This window comes from Tamandua tetradactyla, chromosome 15 (genome assembly GCF_023851605.1).
Source record: "Tamandua tetradactyla isolate mTamTet1 chromosome 15, mTamTet1.pri, whole genome shotgun sequence".
In the NCBI taxonomy this organism is placed as follows: Eukaryota; Metazoa; Chordata; class Mammalia; order Pilosa; family Myrmecophagidae; genus Tamandua; species Tamandua tetradactyla.
Window position 1 is genome coordinate 24,563,285 of NC_135341.1, and position 18,569 is coordinate 24,581,853.

At 35.3% G+C, this 18,569-nt stretch overlaps 1 protein-coding gene and 1 pseudogene across 7 annotated transcripts in view; one reads left to right on the top strand and one right to left on the bottom strand.

Annotated features, from left to right (window-relative positions):
- FHIT (fragile histidine triad diadenosine triphosphatase) overlaps positions 1-18,569 on the top strand; it is a 1,619,043-nt gene that overhangs the window by 1,092,364 nt on the left and 508,110 nt on the right. The gene's annotated exons all lie outside the window — the stretch shown is intronic.
- Positions 16,636-17,762, bottom strand: LOC143656982 (septin-11 pseudogene; annotated as a pseudogene).

Here is an 18,569-nt window from a genome sequence, read left to right on the forward strand (position 1 = left end):
GCAGAGGGAACATCAAATGTCAAATGCTTGGAATGGCAAAGCTTTGATATTTTACATTTAGAAGAGAAATGAGTACAAAAAGAAGAGTTATAAGTAGGCAGGCAGATCACGAAGAAGCCTTGTAAGCAATGATGAGAAGTTTGCATTTTATGGTAAGTATACATTGAAGCCATTGAAGAATTTTAAGCTAGGGAATGATATGATCTTATCTGATCATTGTGGATGCTGAATAGAGAGTAGATAATAGAGGAGCCAATTGGAAGCAAAAATACTGTAAAGAAACCCTTTTGGCAACTCAGGCAAGTGATGGAAGCAGGGATGGGATGGGAGTGATAGTCTAGTTTTTCTATTGCAGTGAACTCTGTCCTCCTGGTAAAGTTTTCTTTTCCCACCTAGAATCCTGACTATATACGATTTAAGTATTTAAGAATTCTTCTGCTTGCCCAAAACAAAAGAAAAAGTTTCTGGAAAAAGAACAATCATCTATTCACTGGTTATAACATATACTGAGTCAGTTGGTGGACAAAGAAAGGAAGTCAGATGTAGCAGTTACTCATAACTATTTTTAGGAGATATTTTGCTTTACATTTAGCATTTAGGATTGGTTGAATATATAGTTAAATGATTCTCAGCAGCTGGGAAGATACATTAAGAATAATAAGAGACTGGCTAAATGCTTTAGGCATTATGGAGCCATAATATACTAAATGTGTTATTGTTAATTCATGTTGCTAGCCCACCCTTTTAATAGCAGCCAGGAGCCATAATGACACATGCTGTGAATACATATTAAAACAATCCACTCAAGTTGCCCCAGTAGTATTCGGTAATTGGATATTACTCTGGATCCAGAAAGGCTTGGATGCAGCTGGATAGAAATGGCATCTACTGTGGCTTTTCTTTTCTAATACTGTTGTGAAGAGAGAGCAGGCTTGGCCTGTTTAACCTGTACTTCCACAGTCTGTACTCTGATCTGGAAGACAAGGTTTCTGGTGCTGCAGTCTGTGGATTTGAGCAGTTCCTGTTGCCTTGTCCTCCTTTTGGCCAATCCATCAGCATATCCTCTGCTACTGAAGTTATATTTGAATGTGGTGGGAAGTGTGCTACTTGTAATTAGTAATCTAACTCTTGCCAAGAAGATTTTAAACCTTTTCCCCCTTACTTATGAAAAAATTGTCTACCATAATAAACAATTGTGTATTGTTGGAATTTGTCTTAGAGTTTATCAGAGTTATCATTTTAAATGAAAATCAGAGTGTACTATGAATGCTGTTCTGTCTTGTGATTCTTCCTTCCTTCCTTCCTTCCTTTCTTTTGTAAACTTAATTGTATCTCTTGGACAGTAGTCACATAATTTGAGGCTGGGTAAGATAAATGCTCAGGATGGGATTATTCAGGCCATAGAAATCAATAAAATGTAGGAGTGGGGAATGCGTTCACACCAGAGCATTTACACCGAGTTTTGCCAGATCTTATAATTTACACCCAGTTTTGCTAGATCTTCTAATCTTAAAAGAAGCCTGAAATTTGGATTTATACATGAAATCTCCGTGTTTTTAAGTTATGGCCCTTCATTATTTTTTTAAAGTTGTGTGGACCCAGCTAGGGCCAGAGACCTCTCTTCTGTCTCTGATAGTAATCTACCTTATTCCCTCTAATGGCTTGTTATTATTTTAAAAATCTAATTGCCTAGTGCAAGATAATGAGCATACATTTCAAACCTAAATTTCTTTCATGACTTGTAATTCTTTGCTACTTTCTTGCCACTTTCTTTAGGATCTAAGCTTTTTAAGCCAAGAGACTAATGTCTAGAATGAGTTACTCGAAAGGATTTTCTCTGCCTGCAAGAACTAGGAAATTAAAGTATAAGTAGATGAATTCAATACCTGTATAGCTCACTGAAAAAGTTTGATCTTAGGTAAGAGATCCAGATTTGCTAGAGCCTAAAGCTTATATAATTTTTGGAGCCCTCTGTAGGATAAAGTGTTCAATTTGTGTATGGGCAAGGGGTCCTGGAAGAGAGGGGCCCTGAACTTTCAACTTCATTAGCTCCTGGTGAGGACAAGAAGAAATGGAGTGGAGAAAAGAAAGCCCTGAGGAGAAATGCATAATTTGCTTTCCTGAGATTCACTGATGGACATGGAAATTACATCAGCATTTCAACAAAAATACTAAAAGTAGTCTGTTATTGTTTATTTTTAATTGATACTCTCCCTAAACATTTATCCACTTTCATGGATACTTAGTGGATAAATAGTTTATTATTTTAATCAGGAGGATATCAGCCCAAATAACTTAATAATTCATTTCTAGAATACAAATTGCCTTCTGTTTAACATAAATTCACTGGCCTTAGGTAGAGTTTTATTTCAGTTACTGGAGCCTCCAAATTCTAGTTATTTATAGTGTCTGTTACATAAACAGATGGAGTAGATATTGAACAAAGTACAGGGCTGTTAAGTAGGGAAAGATTTCACAGTGTTAGCTTTCCAGTAGTCCCATGGCCTAGGAGTGTTAGAATTTGATAGTGAATGCCACGCCCAACTCCACCACCACCCAAAAGGGTTTCAAATGGAAAAAAACAACAGCATTGCCAGAAAAATCTTTAAGAACTGTGCAAACCAAAAAAAAAAAAGATAACTAAAGATAACAACTAGGTAGTTGTTTGTTGGACAAAATAACAGTAAATTGGGCAAATATAAGTAGATAGAGTCTAGCTAAATAAACTAGTTTAAGCTCCAAAATCATCAAGTCAGTCTTGGCTAAAATGATATTAAAATCAGAGCTTTCCAGTTTCAATGATGCTTCATGAGGGCCTTTGAAGAAGCTATAGGAATGATTGTTTCTTTGAAGAACACAAAGCATTGATGGGATTAGCTGTTGCCCTCTTTGTAGAAGAAAGATTAGAAAGGAGATGTGTTTATGTATATAACAATATAAAATACATGTTTTTTTGAAAGTTTTGAAAGTGATTAAGGGCTCAGACCCTGGATTCAAATTTCACTTCTGCCATTTATTTAGCTATGTGACCTGGGGGCCAGTTACTTATATTAAGGCTGATAATTATAGTAACTCAGTTGTTGTGAGGATTCAATGAGTTAAAAACTGAAAAGCTGTTGGAGCAGTTCCATTTGTGGTTTTTTCTTATTGTTATTACAATAAACAGTTACAGCAGTTACCATTGAACCCACGCTTTCTATTTTCTTGTTCATGACAGCAGTTACCCTTGAACAGCCCATACCAATTCTCTAGCTTGTCCTTGCGAAATTGTTGCTTAGTCTTCTTAACAGATTTCCTCTAATATGAGAGGTTTCTTGTAATTGTGATTTCCAAGGATCTTTGCCTTGAAAGTTTGAGGCTATTTATTTATTTATATTTATTTATTTATTATTAAAAGTGACATCTCCTATAATGTTTTTTTTTAGGAGACAACTGTTCATTTAATACTGTAAACTATGTCATGATAAGTTGAATTTTTAATTAACTTTTTTATAATTAACACATTGCCTAAGACCTAACCTAACCAATCCTTTTATAATTAACAGTATATAAGAATTGAGAATTTCTTTCTAAGTTAGCAATATTATGTAAAAATATTTTCTTGCATAAAGTCTACTTTTTAAGTAAAATTTTAAATAAAGCATTTCATAAAAATTTAATTTAAGGCATAATGCAATATTTCATTCTTTCAGAAGTCATAATTTAATTTCTTATGCAGTGGTTCTTAAACATTTTGGTCTCAGGACCCCCAGCGATGCTCAAAATAATTACAGAAGCCTTATCTCCCCCTCCAAAAAACAAACCCCACAACTTATGTTTATATCTATTAATACTTAGCATAATAGAAATTAAAGTCAAGAAATTTTAAAATAATTCTTCATTTAAAAATAATAAACCCATTACATATTACAATAAGTAACATTATTAAATAAAACCGATTTTCAAAAAAATAATTGAGGACAATGGCATTGTTTTACTTAGCAAATCTCCTTAATATATGGCTTAATATAGTAATTAAATACAGTTCTGAAAACTGCCACAAAGAAAATTTACTGGATTCCATGGGAGGTTCGAAAGTCTACCTAATGTACTATGGTTGATTGAGGAGTAATTAATTCCCTAGGACATATGAATCAAGTTTTGAATTTTGAGCAGGAAGGAATCAGGAAAAGATGGAGATAATGTTCCAGGCCAAGATAACAGTGTCTAGGAAGGCCCCAGGGGTGAGTTTGATGCTTTTGAACAGTGGTAAAAGGTCAGTATGGTTTGAATATGTTGAGTGAGGGGGAGAAGGCTTACAGTAGGCCTGAGAGAGAAGCTGGGACCAAGGTCCTGCAAGGCTTTTGGTTTTATTGTCCACTTATGTGGTTTTTCTTCTAAGAGAAAGGGGAACCATTAAATGGGATTTTGAAAGAGAGATGGTAGAGCTGAGACTACCCAATTCGAACTGATAAAAATACCATTCTGGCTGCTTACGGAGGGCAAATAGATATAAGAAACCATTGATAAGACCTGTGGTAGTATATGCAAAAATGATATATATTAGGAAGTAGGACACAGTGGACCTGGTGATTGATTGGATATGCGCAATGAGCTCAAGGAAAGTGACTTCTGTTTTGTTCTTTCTTCATTGCATCTATTTTCGTTGGACACACATGTTTTCATTCTTAAATCTAGTAAGCAAATCATCAAATTAGGCTATGAGGTAGAAATTGTAGATTTGAACTAGGGGATGGAATTTTTTATCAGTACCTGGGTAGAAACTTAAGAAGCTTGTCATTGTTTATTCTTTCAGAATAAGGGCATTTTTATATTCTGTGCCATCTTACAGATTTCATAAAACCGTGCTTTTAAAATAAATTATTCAGAATTGTAATGCTTTGATACAGTTGTTAACTGAACTAGTATTTGTTTAGCAGGCGATGCTTTCACACTCCTCCGTCTTTTTCTCATTTTACAGTCTCAGCTGGGTTAGCTGGATAAAATGGAATCTGTCCATCATAACAGTAGCCATCCTGAGTATCCAGATGTCAGAGATTTTCTGCCAGGAAAGGGAAGACAGCTGTTTGGAATGGAAAAGGAGTAGAGAATACTGCAAAACATGTCAAAAGTTTTATCAGGGGAGCCAGATGACAGTTGGTTGCAGGAAGGAGTGAGCAAACACTGGAAATGTCTTGAAAAATCAATTTTGCTGGTGGCTTAGGTGATAGCCTAAGACATTCAAAACTGCTTTGAGGTATAGAATCCTGCATTTGTCTGGATAATCTATCCAACTAGACTTATTTAAGTGCAATGCATAGGATTAGCAGATTGTGAACATGCCCTGATCAGTGTACTTCAGCCCACTATTAGACAGGCAGTACAATGAGAAGTTCTATCAATAGCCTGTGAAAATTTTTCCCTGTGACTAATACATTTGAGACACTGAAATATAATTGTATCTTACCTCCAAATAGAAAACAAGAACACAAACTATCACTATTAAAAAGAACTTCAGACACATGGCAAAATGAAATATATTCAGGGTTTTAGGTTTTCAATGAACTGGTATTTTAGCTGTGACTCTCATTTATTTCTTAAAAAAAAAATGCAGAAAGCTCCCAGATATATACCAGGGAAGCAGTTTTGACTCTCAGAGTGAATGCATGTAGTCCTGGAGAGGTCCTTTAGCTTTTGAAAAGTGATAAAACTCAACATAGCCAGTGATCTCATGGAATTTTCATGGAAAATTGTAGTCGAGAAATTAGATTTAAGAGATGATTACGGTTGCTGAATCATTATGTATATTCCTTTTTGCTTTCTGGTATATTGGAGTGGCAGAGGGAAATACCTGAAATCTTTGAACTGTAATCCAACTGTCTTGATCTCTAATAATGACTGTAGAGCCCTTATCTTGTGCCCTTGTGATTGTAAAAACCTTGTGACTGACCCTCACTTGTACCCATTTTCTCTGTTTTTTTTTTGACTTTGGAGTCTTGTGATCACTGAAGACAGCACCTAATGTTTATTAGTGAAGGGTCTCGGTCAGCCCAGAACTAACCCAGCCCAATTCCAAAGTTATTTTGATAACCACAGCTGGATCTAACACAAATGGTCCTGACATGTGCAGTAGCTTTACACTTTAACCTATATGCCACCTATACTTTATTATGATACTAAAAATCATAGCCCTCATCAAATTAGGGCCCTCATTTTCTTACATATATTCTGTGACTAAGCATGTAATCAGTCTGCACATGCTCAATAATTAGATCACTTCTAATTGCATCATCTGGAGTCATTATGCTTTTTATCCCCAAACCTCCCATTTTTTGATACTATAAAGCTATCAGAATTACTGCAGTTCTGGGAGACAGAGTTTTGGCCATTAGACCATCTACTCTCCTGCTTTAAGCCTTGCAATAGACTCTTTCTCTCTTTGAAATTCCTGTGTCACAGGAATTGGTCACTGAGGACATCAGGCAAAGAATTCACTGCCTTTGTCCAGTAACAAATTGACCAGTATTTCTGTCTTTTGACAGTTAAAATTTTCAGTTGGTGTTCTGAAATATGTTGTTTTGTTTTGTTTTTGCTTTTTTAGTGTTGATATCAATTTGATCACTGAGGGCCACACGTGGAAAATATATTTTTTTATCAACTTGACTTACAAAGATGTGTTTGATATCGTGTATATTCATTTTACTTGAATGAACATGCCAGATACTTGCAAATGTATGTGTTCATCATGGTCATTGATTGGGCCTTTAAAAAGTCACTTAATTTTGGAAAATAGATTCAAAATTACTCAAAAATTATTCCTAATTGTGAAGTCTTTAGCCGTTCTATTGAAAATTAATGGAAATTTTTTGTTAACAAGTCCAGGCATTATTCATGTTATGTGTATGCAAATAGAGAGATTGTGTGGAATAATCTTTAACTATTATTTACTCCTGATTGTAAATGTTGTCAACCAAGAGGGTTGCTTGAACTGTTCAATTTAATTTAATAATCAGTTTGAGACATTTACCAGATAGGTTTAATCAATATTTCACTGGTTGGGTAGGTAGATAGTTTTGGGTTTCTTGTGTTCATGCTTGATACTGATATCACTTTTAGATGCTTTGGAAGTTCAGAAATTTGCTTCGGAATTCTAAAATTCTGATAGTCACAGCTTAAATATTTATATATAGTTTAAGATTTCAAGCGTAGAATACTATGTATTTTTTTTTTTGATCTTTTCTTTGAAAATTAAATTAGGAACAGCACCCTGGTAATGTAAAAAGACTGTGAGACTGAGATTTGGATGATACCAAATTTAGTCCAGGTCTTCAATTTAGGGGCTGTTTCATCTTCAGAAAATGAGGTGATTAGACTAATACAGGTTTTAATTGTATGTGTTTTTGGTTTGGCAGTGCAATTCCTTTTTCAAACAAAACCTGATATGAAACCCTCAGATAAGAAAGAGATACAAGCTGAGACCTTATTTTTGTAGTTGAGAGGAGTCTGAAATCTCACCCGCTTTGTCTCTCCCTCAGTTCCCCATCATTCCCACCACATAACTACCACTCCCCAACTTTCCATGCTAAAAGTTTTCCACATCGACCCCTGTGTTCCACAGGCGACAGTTGCGAGATCTGTAGACTACATGAACCAACCAATTTTTCAACATTAAAAATCTTTGATTAAAAGTTAAGTGCTTTCAACTTATAACTTAGAGATGAAATGAGGATAGTCATGCTTTCTAATCACACTATTTTCAAATTGAGAGGTCCATATCTCTCATGTTGCTGGTGCTGTGCATGGTTTTCATCTGTTAGTAAGACAATCACAATTAGTTAATGTAATCTTGAAAGCATGTGTATGGAATCACTGGGAATTATTCATTAATGATGCTTGCAATACACATTTTAGTTAGTTTCTGCTTAGTCATAAGACATGGATTAAAGAAGTGCAGGTTTTGTTTGAAAATCCCAACCAAACAGCCAAACCCTAAAGCAGTTTTCCACAGCAGCTGCACCATTTTATAATAACACCAACAATGTGTAAAGGTTACAATTTCTCTGCATCCTTGCCAACACTTATTTTCAGTGTTTTTTGTTTGTTTTTAATAACAGCCATCCTAATGGGTATAAAGTAGTACCTCACTGTGGTTTTAATTTGTACTTCCCAAATGGCTAATTATGTCAAACTTGTTCATATGCTAATTGGCAAGTTGTATAGCTTCTTTTGAGAAATATCTATTCAAGTCCTTTGCTCATTTTTAAATTCAGTCATTTGTCTTTTTGTTGTTGTTGTGGTTCTTTATATGTTCTAGATATTAAACCCTTATCAGATATATGGTGAGTAATTGCCTTCTCCCATTCTGTTGTTTTATCACTTTCTTGATAATGTACTTGAATGTACAAAAGTTAACTTTGATGGTGTCCATTTTGTGTTTTTTTTTTCTTTTGATGCTTAAGCTTTAGAGGTCTTACTAAGAAATTCTGTCAAATTCAAGATGACAAAGGTTTCTCCCCAAGTTTCCTTCTAAGTGTTTTATAGTTTTAGCTCTTATATTCAGGCCCTTGATTCATTCTGGAGTTAATTTATTATTACGTGGGGTAGGTGTCCAATTGCATTCTTTTGCATTGGAGATTCAGTTTTCCTAGCACCATTTGTTGAAGAAACTATTCTTTCCCCATTAATGTACTTGGCATCCTTGTTGATAATCAATTGGCCATGGATATTTATTTCTGAACTCTCAATTCTATTCCATTGGTCTATATGTCCATCTTTATACCAGTACTCCAGTTTGGTTACTGTAGCTTTATAGTACAATTTGAAATGAGGAAGTGTGAAGTCTCCAGTTTTATTCTTTTTCCTCAATATTGATTAATTTATTCAATGACCCTTGAATTTCCATATGAATTTGAATACTGGCTTTTCCATTCTGCCAAAGAGGCTGTTGGAATTTTGATAATGCATTGAATCTCTAACATTGATATCTTGATGTGTGTGTGCATGGGTGTAATGCATCTTTATTTCCCTAGCAATTAGCACAATGCCTAGATATATTATGGGCAAACAAATTCTTGCCGAAGAGAAATGTATTGGGATAGTGTACTAACTGTGGTTTTATAATAAACCAATCTATATATTTTTACTCCTTAAATGTGATATGGCTAAAATAAGTTCTTAAATATTTATTAGTCACTAAGCTCATAAGGCCTAAATTAAGTTGTATACATGATTTAACATTTGTTTTTTAAATCCTATTTTGAATTTTGAATGCTTTATATATAACTTACCTATATTCTAGAAATTTCAATATATTTTATAATCATTCGTTCTCTCTGACTTAAGTTGGATGGAAAGCAGTAGATTGAAATGTTTATTAAAGGCAGAAGCAGTGTGTTCTCTGCCATCCCAATACCACCTAGCTCTGTACCTGAAACACTGTGGTGTTTTCTTAATATTTATTAAATGAAAGAATAAATACTATCTCCATTTTGCAGCCAGTCATGGAAACTTAGAACAAAATGGTCCTCTAATATTATTCAGCTAAAAGAAAGGTCTAAAACTTTCACCTACAAAAAAATTCATCACCTTCTCTTGTGATTATATTATTTTATATTCTCAGAGCTATGCTTTTATAGTCCACAGACATAGAATCATAGTATTGAGAAATCAAGCTTTTGGAGAAAATAATAGCAAATACTTTGAAAAAATAGAGTACTATTTCTTAATAGCGATTGAAAATGCATACATATATATAAAAAGATGAGTTGATTCTTAGCATATAATTAATACAGAAGAGGAGCTAAACTTAATTTAAAAATTACTCATCATACTGACCTCTTTATTAACTTCTCTTCCATAAAATCAGCCTTACAGAGACTGATTTTTACCCAATGCTTAAATGTCAATGCCTAATTTTCAAAGATGAGTTTACAGTATGTGGTAGGCAATTTAAGAATACACTTTGATCACCTCACTACCAGCAAAGCATCAACAAAATTTGTCAAGTTCTGAAAGCCTGTATCTCTTAATAATGTTCTCCAATAAAAATGTGATTAAAATTTTTCATAAGGTTAGAGTTTTGCCCATGGCAGTTTGAATTTCCTCAGCTTAACACATCATCAGTGTATTAAGCACGCTTGGCTTTGTCAGCAATTCTTGTACAAACAAATGTTAAATGATAGGTTTAAATCTATCCTAATACTAGAGGAACAACTGGTAAAATGGTACAGGTAAAGCATTTGTATTAAAAACATCATTGTCGGCGGGCCGCGGTGGCTCAGCGGGCAAAGTGCTTGCCTGCTATGCCGGAGGACCTCGGTTCGATTCCCGGCCCCAGCCCATGTAACAAAAACGGAGAAACAGAATACAATAAAACAAGAAAATGTTTAAAGATGTTTCCCTTTCTTCCTTCCTTCCTTCCTTCCTTCTCTCTGTCTTTCCTTTAAAAAAAAAAAAAAAAAAAAACATCATTGTCAAGTACTCACCAGATCTGGTTGGTTGCCTCGGTGTTTGTTGGACATCTATGCTCCTGTCTCTATGAAGTTTTCTCTTACTGACATCTAACCTTCTCCATGTATGAAAGTTACTTTAGCAAGACATCATATTGTAAAGTTTGCACGGAAAATTTCAAATTTATCTGCAAAATAAAACAGTCTCTGTTCTAAGAAGATATTACTCCTACCATCCTCTCATCAACCAAAATCTTGAGTTTTCATGTTTATATACCTCTAAATTTTTTACATTCTCTCTCTGATGCCCAAAATCATTATATCAAAAAAAAAAAAAAAGTATTTTTTTAGGGACAATAAATGGAACAGACAGATGGATTCCAGAACTTTTTTACTTCTTCTAAAAGTGTTACATTGATGAATTGTTTTTTCTTTTCTTTCTCTTTTGTTTCTCTGTATATTTACTAGTCCACACACACACATCTGCCTACCTACTTATCTAACAAATGTTAGATAGCACTTAGCTGAACAAAGAAGTAAATCTGATCTTTCTAGGCTTTTTCTTTTTCCTAAAAACAACCTTATCTTCACTCCCTAATGCTCACTTTCAGCCTATGATGGTGTGTGTGTGTGTGTGTGTGTGTGTGTGTGTGTGTTAGCACATACAGATCTGCTTTTGAGGTGGGTTTAGTGAGGAAAATATATTCTTCTCTTTATCAGGTTAAGAATTTCAATAAAATAATGAAACTATATATGAAATTAAACTAGATCGGTAATTGCAACAGAAGTGAATTTTAAAAGGTATATTTGACTCTAAATTAAGAAAAGTATATAGTGTGGGACTTTTTAAAAGGCAGCTTCTTTTATTGTTATTTGCTTTGGTCCTTGTTTTGTTTTTGGTCTCTCTGTTACTACATGTTGTGATTGGAATGTAACATAAGGCAGGATTTATTATATACAAATACATAATATACATACATATGTGTATTCAATTTACAGATTTGGCAAAGCATCTGACTAAACTTAGTTTATCTGCTTAGAAATGCTTACTGAGTCAGTATTTTCCATAAACAGGATAATTTAACAGGGGAACTGCCTACTGGTTCTGCAGTCTTTCCACCTATTGTGCTAATTGTACAAGTGGTCCTGCATTGCATGATTGATAAATTCATTTTGGGTATCTCTTGCCTTCTTTATGCCGTAGACACCTTAGTTGTAATGAATTAGTTTTAATTTCTATAGCCTAGTGTTGTTTATCTGGCACATTAAGTCAAAACAAAATTTTTTTGAAGGTCCGTTTAACAATAAATTGTGGACTGCTGTGACAGTCAAGCTCTATGCAGATTTGCAAAGTGGCCGTTTAGATACTTCAGTAACTCTGGCATCTGAAGGAGCTGCTTTACCTCATAGACTTAGACACACGGTACAACATAGCTAAGACACGTTCGATCATGGTTTTTATATCATAAGCACTAGGTCTTAGAAACAAGGAAAGGATAAATATTGCACCTGCTGATTGTAGCAACAGCAAGAAAAAGAAATCCAAGGGAGAAATTTTTGTAAGGTCATCTATTTGGACTCCTTTTAAAAATATATTTTAAAGACATTAAATAAGTTTGCTAATTTTACTGAAAATGCATAAATACTATTGTAGTAATTCATGTATCCAAGCACATACACACATATTTAATATGTACATGTACACACATATACATATTCATATATGTATATAATATACATATTTATATATGTATATAATATACGTGTTTATATTTGTATATAATATACATATTAATGTATGTATATAACATAATTTTACAGCTATTCTCTGACTGGTGGGTGTCTCCTTTGTATCTCAATATTGTACTGTTTTGTTTTGTCATTACAGGAAAAGTTTATATAATTTGCTTTTAATGAGATAGATTCTCTGGCATGGAAATGCTGGATTTAAGAAAAAAGGTTGTATTTTACCTTTTAGTAGAGGTTGTCAGGTTGTATCTCATGAAAGCCTTAAAAATTCACATGTATCAGAATACACAAAGATACATTTTTCTGTGTCCTCACCAGTAGTAGATATTTCCACTTTTCATTTTTGCCAGCTTTGATCCCCTAACTTCTAGTAAGTTTAAGCATTAGTTCATGCTTGTTGCTCCTTTATGAATTGATCATTTTTAAAATAACTCTTCATTTCTTTGCCCATTTTTCTTTTGGGATTTTCATACCCTTAATGTCAATGTCTAATATCTCTTTGTCTCCTGGGGAAGAATGTTGATGACTTATATACATTGGTTGATGAATATTACTTTTATTATAATGAAAAAAAAATATTTTTGAAGGAAAGTTATTCAGTGATGATAAAGCCTCTAATTATGTGATGGCAAAGCTTTTCCAGTTACTTTTGGCATCTCTTTTCTAAATGTATGCTGTTGGTTTTTTTGCTGTTTTTTTTTTATATTTGGCTATTAATTTTTGTAACTTTGCATTTTAAAATAATTGTTGATTCAAAGCAGTAGCCAAGAAGAAAATGAACTAGGTAGTCCGGTTTACCCATCACACAGCCTCCCTAACAGTAACATCTTATGTAGAGTACAACATCAAAACCAGAAAATTGGCTTTGATTCAATCCACAGCGCTTATCAGAAGCACTCATTTATGACTCTGTGTGTGTGTGTGTGCATACAGTTCCACTGGGATAATTTTTAAAACTCCAACACATGAAACAAATTCATCTATCAAATTCTAAGCTCCATATTCATCAATGATAGAAGATAGAACTGAGGTCATGGAAAAAGTGGGATGTTGGATAGTTTTTCTGGTTAAAACTGTAGACCTTATAAAAAATCAAAAGTTTCTTAAGATAGCTCCTCATAGACCTGCATGAAGGCAGAACATGGATGTTAAAATTCCACACAGTTGCCAATTCTTCAGCCTTTGATGAGTAATGGAATCCAGCACTATTGCACTGGGCCTGTCAGGACCATTCCTTATTTAAGAATAAATAAATAAATAAATAGTGCATGTCTGTGGGAAGACATGTTCTTCTGACTACAGTGACACCTGCTGCAATTATTTGGATTGTAATTTTATAACAGCCTTTTCCATAATTAATTACATATCCAAGTAACCGCAGTTACTCTTTACGAGTAATGTCTTATGTCTTATGTACAACTGTGAACAAGTAAATTAGTGCCAGTCAGCATATGGCCATGCACCATGACAAAGAACTGGTGCTAGTGTGCACCAGAGTCTCCCTTCTCTTTATCAATGGCCTTCTGGGATCTCTAGCAATTTAATGAAGTAACAAACAAAAACGAAAAACAGGTGAAGGGAGTATTAACACCCCCCACCCCCCTACTCCCACCCCCTTACCCCACCCCCTCCCCATTGGAATTTGCAACCCTGAAGTAGTTTCATATTAAGGGCTCCCATGGAGCAGGCCATAAAAAACAGAAATCTACCCTCATAGCAACTTGGTTCAAATACTTCATTTTTCTTCTAAGTAAACATGGTTCGAGAAAGTGAAATGCACGCTTTAAGGTACAAAGATAATTAATGACAAGGTCTTGACTAAAATTCAGGGTGTTTTCTTCTGAAAAGGTATTCTTTCCACTATAACACTATAGTAATCTGCTGTTTTTTGTGAATTGAATCAATGGATTAAAAAGTCATGGAAGGTGGGTGCACAGGTCGTTTAGTGGTAGAATGCTCGCCTTCCATGTGGGAGACCCAGGTTCGATGATAAACCTTTGTCCTGTGTCTTTTGTTATGAGGACCACTGGCTATAGTAATGAGGCAAGGGTGGGAATTGGGAGGAGACTTGAGAAGATAAGTATTTTCTTTTTATTAGAACTTATTATATCTTTGTTAGTGTTCCCCTCTCTAACTCTAGCTCAGATCAATTCATTGCCAAACTCCTATCACATTGTGGAGACCACACAGACTACATTTATCCAGATTGTTTTTATTCTTGCTGTTACTGGAGTAGCCTAAGGGGACATAGGAGGTTGATCTTGGGACAGGCAGCCTTCTCTTATAATGGATATGTCACTGTAAGAATGGATTTGATGGTTTTAACATTCATGCTAGGCTAATATCACACAATTCATTCAAAGATTTCTCAACAGTTCTGTTTTTTCTCCATGAGAGTCTAAAAGGAGTTATAATTGGGGCCTAGTCAGAGATTTTGATGACGGTTTGGGTGTTCTCCAGGTCCAAAATACGATGGACTAACTCAGCTATTCAGAAGCATTGATTTTTTTTTGTTGTTTTGTGTGTATTTTTTTTAAGGATTTGAAAATGTATTTTCTGTTACATGGCACAAAAAAGCGCACATAAGCAGTAGCGGGAACAAGCACGTAACTTGAGTATTCAAGCTTTTGTCTGGTGTATGGTGGTGAGCAAATTCAGCGCATGGTTAGAATAGGATAGAATCATCTCACATTTGGCAGCGCGATAGCTAGCCTCAGACTAGAATCATTAAACAAACAAGCAGACAAATAATAACACCTGGTCCAGTAACCCCTAAGCTTGTCTTTATATCACTGCTGCTAGCTTAATTTGGGCTTCAATAACTGATTTCCTTACTTGGCCTAATTAAGACTAAATCAGTTCATGGAAGACCATTCCTTCTTTCTTCCTAAGAATATGATTGAGGACAAAAAGAAGAAGAAAAAGTCCTTATTGGAATCAATGGAAGACTTATTAATTGAAAAAAAAATGTGGGGTTGGGTGGGTAGGTAGGATTCTATCCTATTTATTTGTTAATATGACTGTTAATGGTCAGAAGGAAGTTGTAGAGATGAATTATTTGGTCATGAGAAATATCCTTTCAAGTAAGAAACAGGAGACTACAGAGTTAGATAGTGGGAGGATCTTGTTAGTAGAGAGAGTAAAAGAATCAAGATAAGGATAAGCATCAGAGAGTAATGGTACTGAAAAAAGATTAAACAACTGTGTCCTTTTCTATGCAAATTAAGCACACGATTCACTTCATGGTATACAGGTTAGTTCCTCACTGTCATTGCTGAGGCTCTGGGGTATCTCCTCATGGGGCCTTGGACAGAAAGAGCAGTTAGGACTAGTTTGGTGAGGAAAATCCCAAGATAACTGGATTTGTTCTATTTCTTCTTCCTTTTATTGCCTAATATTGAAGGGCTAAGTAAAGAAACCAGATATAAAATTGAATTTTTACTTTTCTGACTCATGAGTTTGTGTTGTGTTCTTCCCAATTTCCCCCTCAAGTTTGTGCAGATGACACACAGTTTACATCACATTTTGTATTTGAAGCATTTCTGGACATTTTCTTCTCTTGGTTAGTTAAAAATTTTATTTGAAGCAGTACTGATATCTTGGAATCAGTCATTATATCCTCCCCACTTAACCCACTGAGAACAAATGTAGATGTGTTTATGAAAGATTCCTTATCTATCTCAAGCAAGTTGAGAAATCCATCATCCTTCATAGAAGGTTGTATAGTTCAAACTTTGAGATCTCTATTTGTGAAAGTATATTGAGGTTACACTAATAAAAGTGAACATAATCATAAGTTTTCTTGTAACAGTTTTCCCACTCTAGCTTGGCCAAGATTTGAGAGATAGGGGTTCAGATGCAATATAAAACCAGCGAGATGAAAGAGTGTGAAAAAATGCACAAACCCAGGTCAGATAATGTTCTCAATTAAAATGAAAAACTCATATAATGCTTACCCACAGTTCTGCCTTCACACAAATCTACCTTAGTTTGGAGCAGGTGTGGAGAAGAGACAGGGTGAGTTCAGGGATTTTGCAATCACTGAGATGAATAATCAAGAAAATGCAAGTGGTTGTCATGGCTGCTCTGGTTTTTAGTTCAGCTGCTTGAGGCAGTGAGAGGTTTTTGCATCACATGTACACATAGCATTTCACCCTCCTGTCCTCAGTCCAAAGCAAAATACAGGTAACAGGTATGCTTCCTGCTGCCATTCTGAACAGGCCTAACTGATAAACCATTTGCTTTCTAGAAACAAAGTCCAGCTGCAACTAGCTTTTGCTGTCATTCCCTTGTTCTATCATTTTCCACCACCCAACAACATTCAGTAAAATGAGTTAGTAGTTATTGGTGTTTGGAGAAGAGTAAAAAATAAAAATATAATAAAAGGATGCATATAGCAAAAGACACACTATTACTCTAAAAGCAGAAAAATGCAGGAACATCTTTGGCTTGCCAGGCTTTATGTGAATCTTGTAGTTTTCTTATCCTTGTCTTTCTTGGTTTGCTGGGTCTCAGATTGCTGGACCTGGGGCTGTAGTAATGGAGCTGCTGCTTTCTTCTTCTGGTAGTTGCCCCCCTCTTCCTCAAGTTCCTTCTTCTTGTCTACCACTTCCTTCTTTTCTTGGTGTGTCTGTTTTAGGAAATCAAACGTCTCGTGAAGCTCTTCTCTGCCTTTTTGGGTTCAGCTTCTTTCTCCTTCATTATCATAACAAACATTTGTCTCATTTCTTCTTCCTCTAAGTTCTCCTAAGAATTCATTCCGTTTTGCTTCATATGTCTCCTGAAGACTGAAGGACTTGCTCTCAGGATCCGTGTCTTTGAAGCCCATTTCCTCAAACTTACAGCTCCAATAGAGTAATAGTGTTGAGTGCAAGTCTGTTCTCACAAGTCTTCCATGTTCACTCGGATCAGCATCTCTTGGAGTTTCACAAAATCACAATGGTTTTCATTCTCAGCTTGCACCACACCCCGGGAGAAATGCCTGGCTTTTGTTATCTTGTTGCCGATCTTCACCTCTTCTGTGCTGCTGACCACTGCAGATGGGAGATAGACACTCATTGTTTCATCCATCTCTGCCACTGTTTCTTCATCTGTGGGAAACTGATATATCTGGACACCATTACTGACTAGTTCATTCTGATCTTACTCTTTAATTTGTATAATTCATTCTTGGCAATGTTGTCAGCTTTTTTAATTGTTGAATAATGTTCACCTTACTGTCCAGCTTTTTCATTGTGACCAAGTCCAAGGACTTGAGTGAATGTCCGATAGCAGCAATGAATTAGAGGCAGGCATGGATCCTTGTATCATGGTAGTTGAAGAGAGAACATTTGATCTTCAATTCCTCTTGCAGATAGGCTCAAATTGGACATCAGTATACTCCATGATTGGCTTGTAGCTGTCATCTTCATTTATCTGGTTTCCAAATCCCATGATGTCAACAATGGTTAACCTCAGCTGTACATTGCTTTCCTGAAGCTCATAACTTCTGGCTTTTAACTGGGTACCCGGTTCATTGTGAGTATATGAGTTACTTTCAAATTTGGTGTTGAATTAAGTGTCCATTAGCATCGATTTGCCAAAATACCTGTCTCACCAACACACAGGATGTTGAATCCTTGAGAAGTAGACTTGTTGACCAGCTGGCCAGGGAGACTGTCAAATCCAACATGGCCAAAAAGGGACAAGTTTGGAGTTAGCTCTTCATTCTTTCCAAAGTGAAATTATTTTGCTCCAAGAATCATATTTCCCTTTTTTTATGGACAAACCAAAGAGAAACTGATGAAACAGGTAATGTTTCTAATGCCCTTTTATCTTTTTGAAACAGAGGGTCTTCCCACCACCACAGCCATCATGGCTGCAGCTCTGGCTTCCCCTGCACTGTGGCACTTTCCACCCATCCTGGCTGCTCCTCTGGCTCCAGCCTGCCTTTCCCGTGCCTTTCTTGTGGCTGTGCTCTGCTTGTGCCCAGCTCCTGCTAGAAGCATTGATTTTTTAAAATAAGCTTTTTTATGGAAAATTTTGAACTTATAAAAATGTAGACTGAGTAGGATAATAAATAGCCATGCATGCCATGGAATTCTGAGCCCTTCAAATACTGTAACATGTAGTCAAGTGTTGGTTTTAAGGTAAGCGTGCTTAAAGGATTGTTTCCTTATAAATGCCCCTTTTTAGGGGGGTGGTGGTGATGTTTAAGAGGGATATTAAATGGTTCTTTCCATTTGCTTGTCTTTTTCATATAGTATCTCCCTTCCTCTGTGTGACTCTGAATAGTATTTTAAGATATTATTGGGGTTAGTAGTAGTATTATGATAAATCCACAATGTAGAATTATTATACTAATTGAAAATATGGGTGATTATATTGGTATATAGACATCAGAGAGACTCCTTT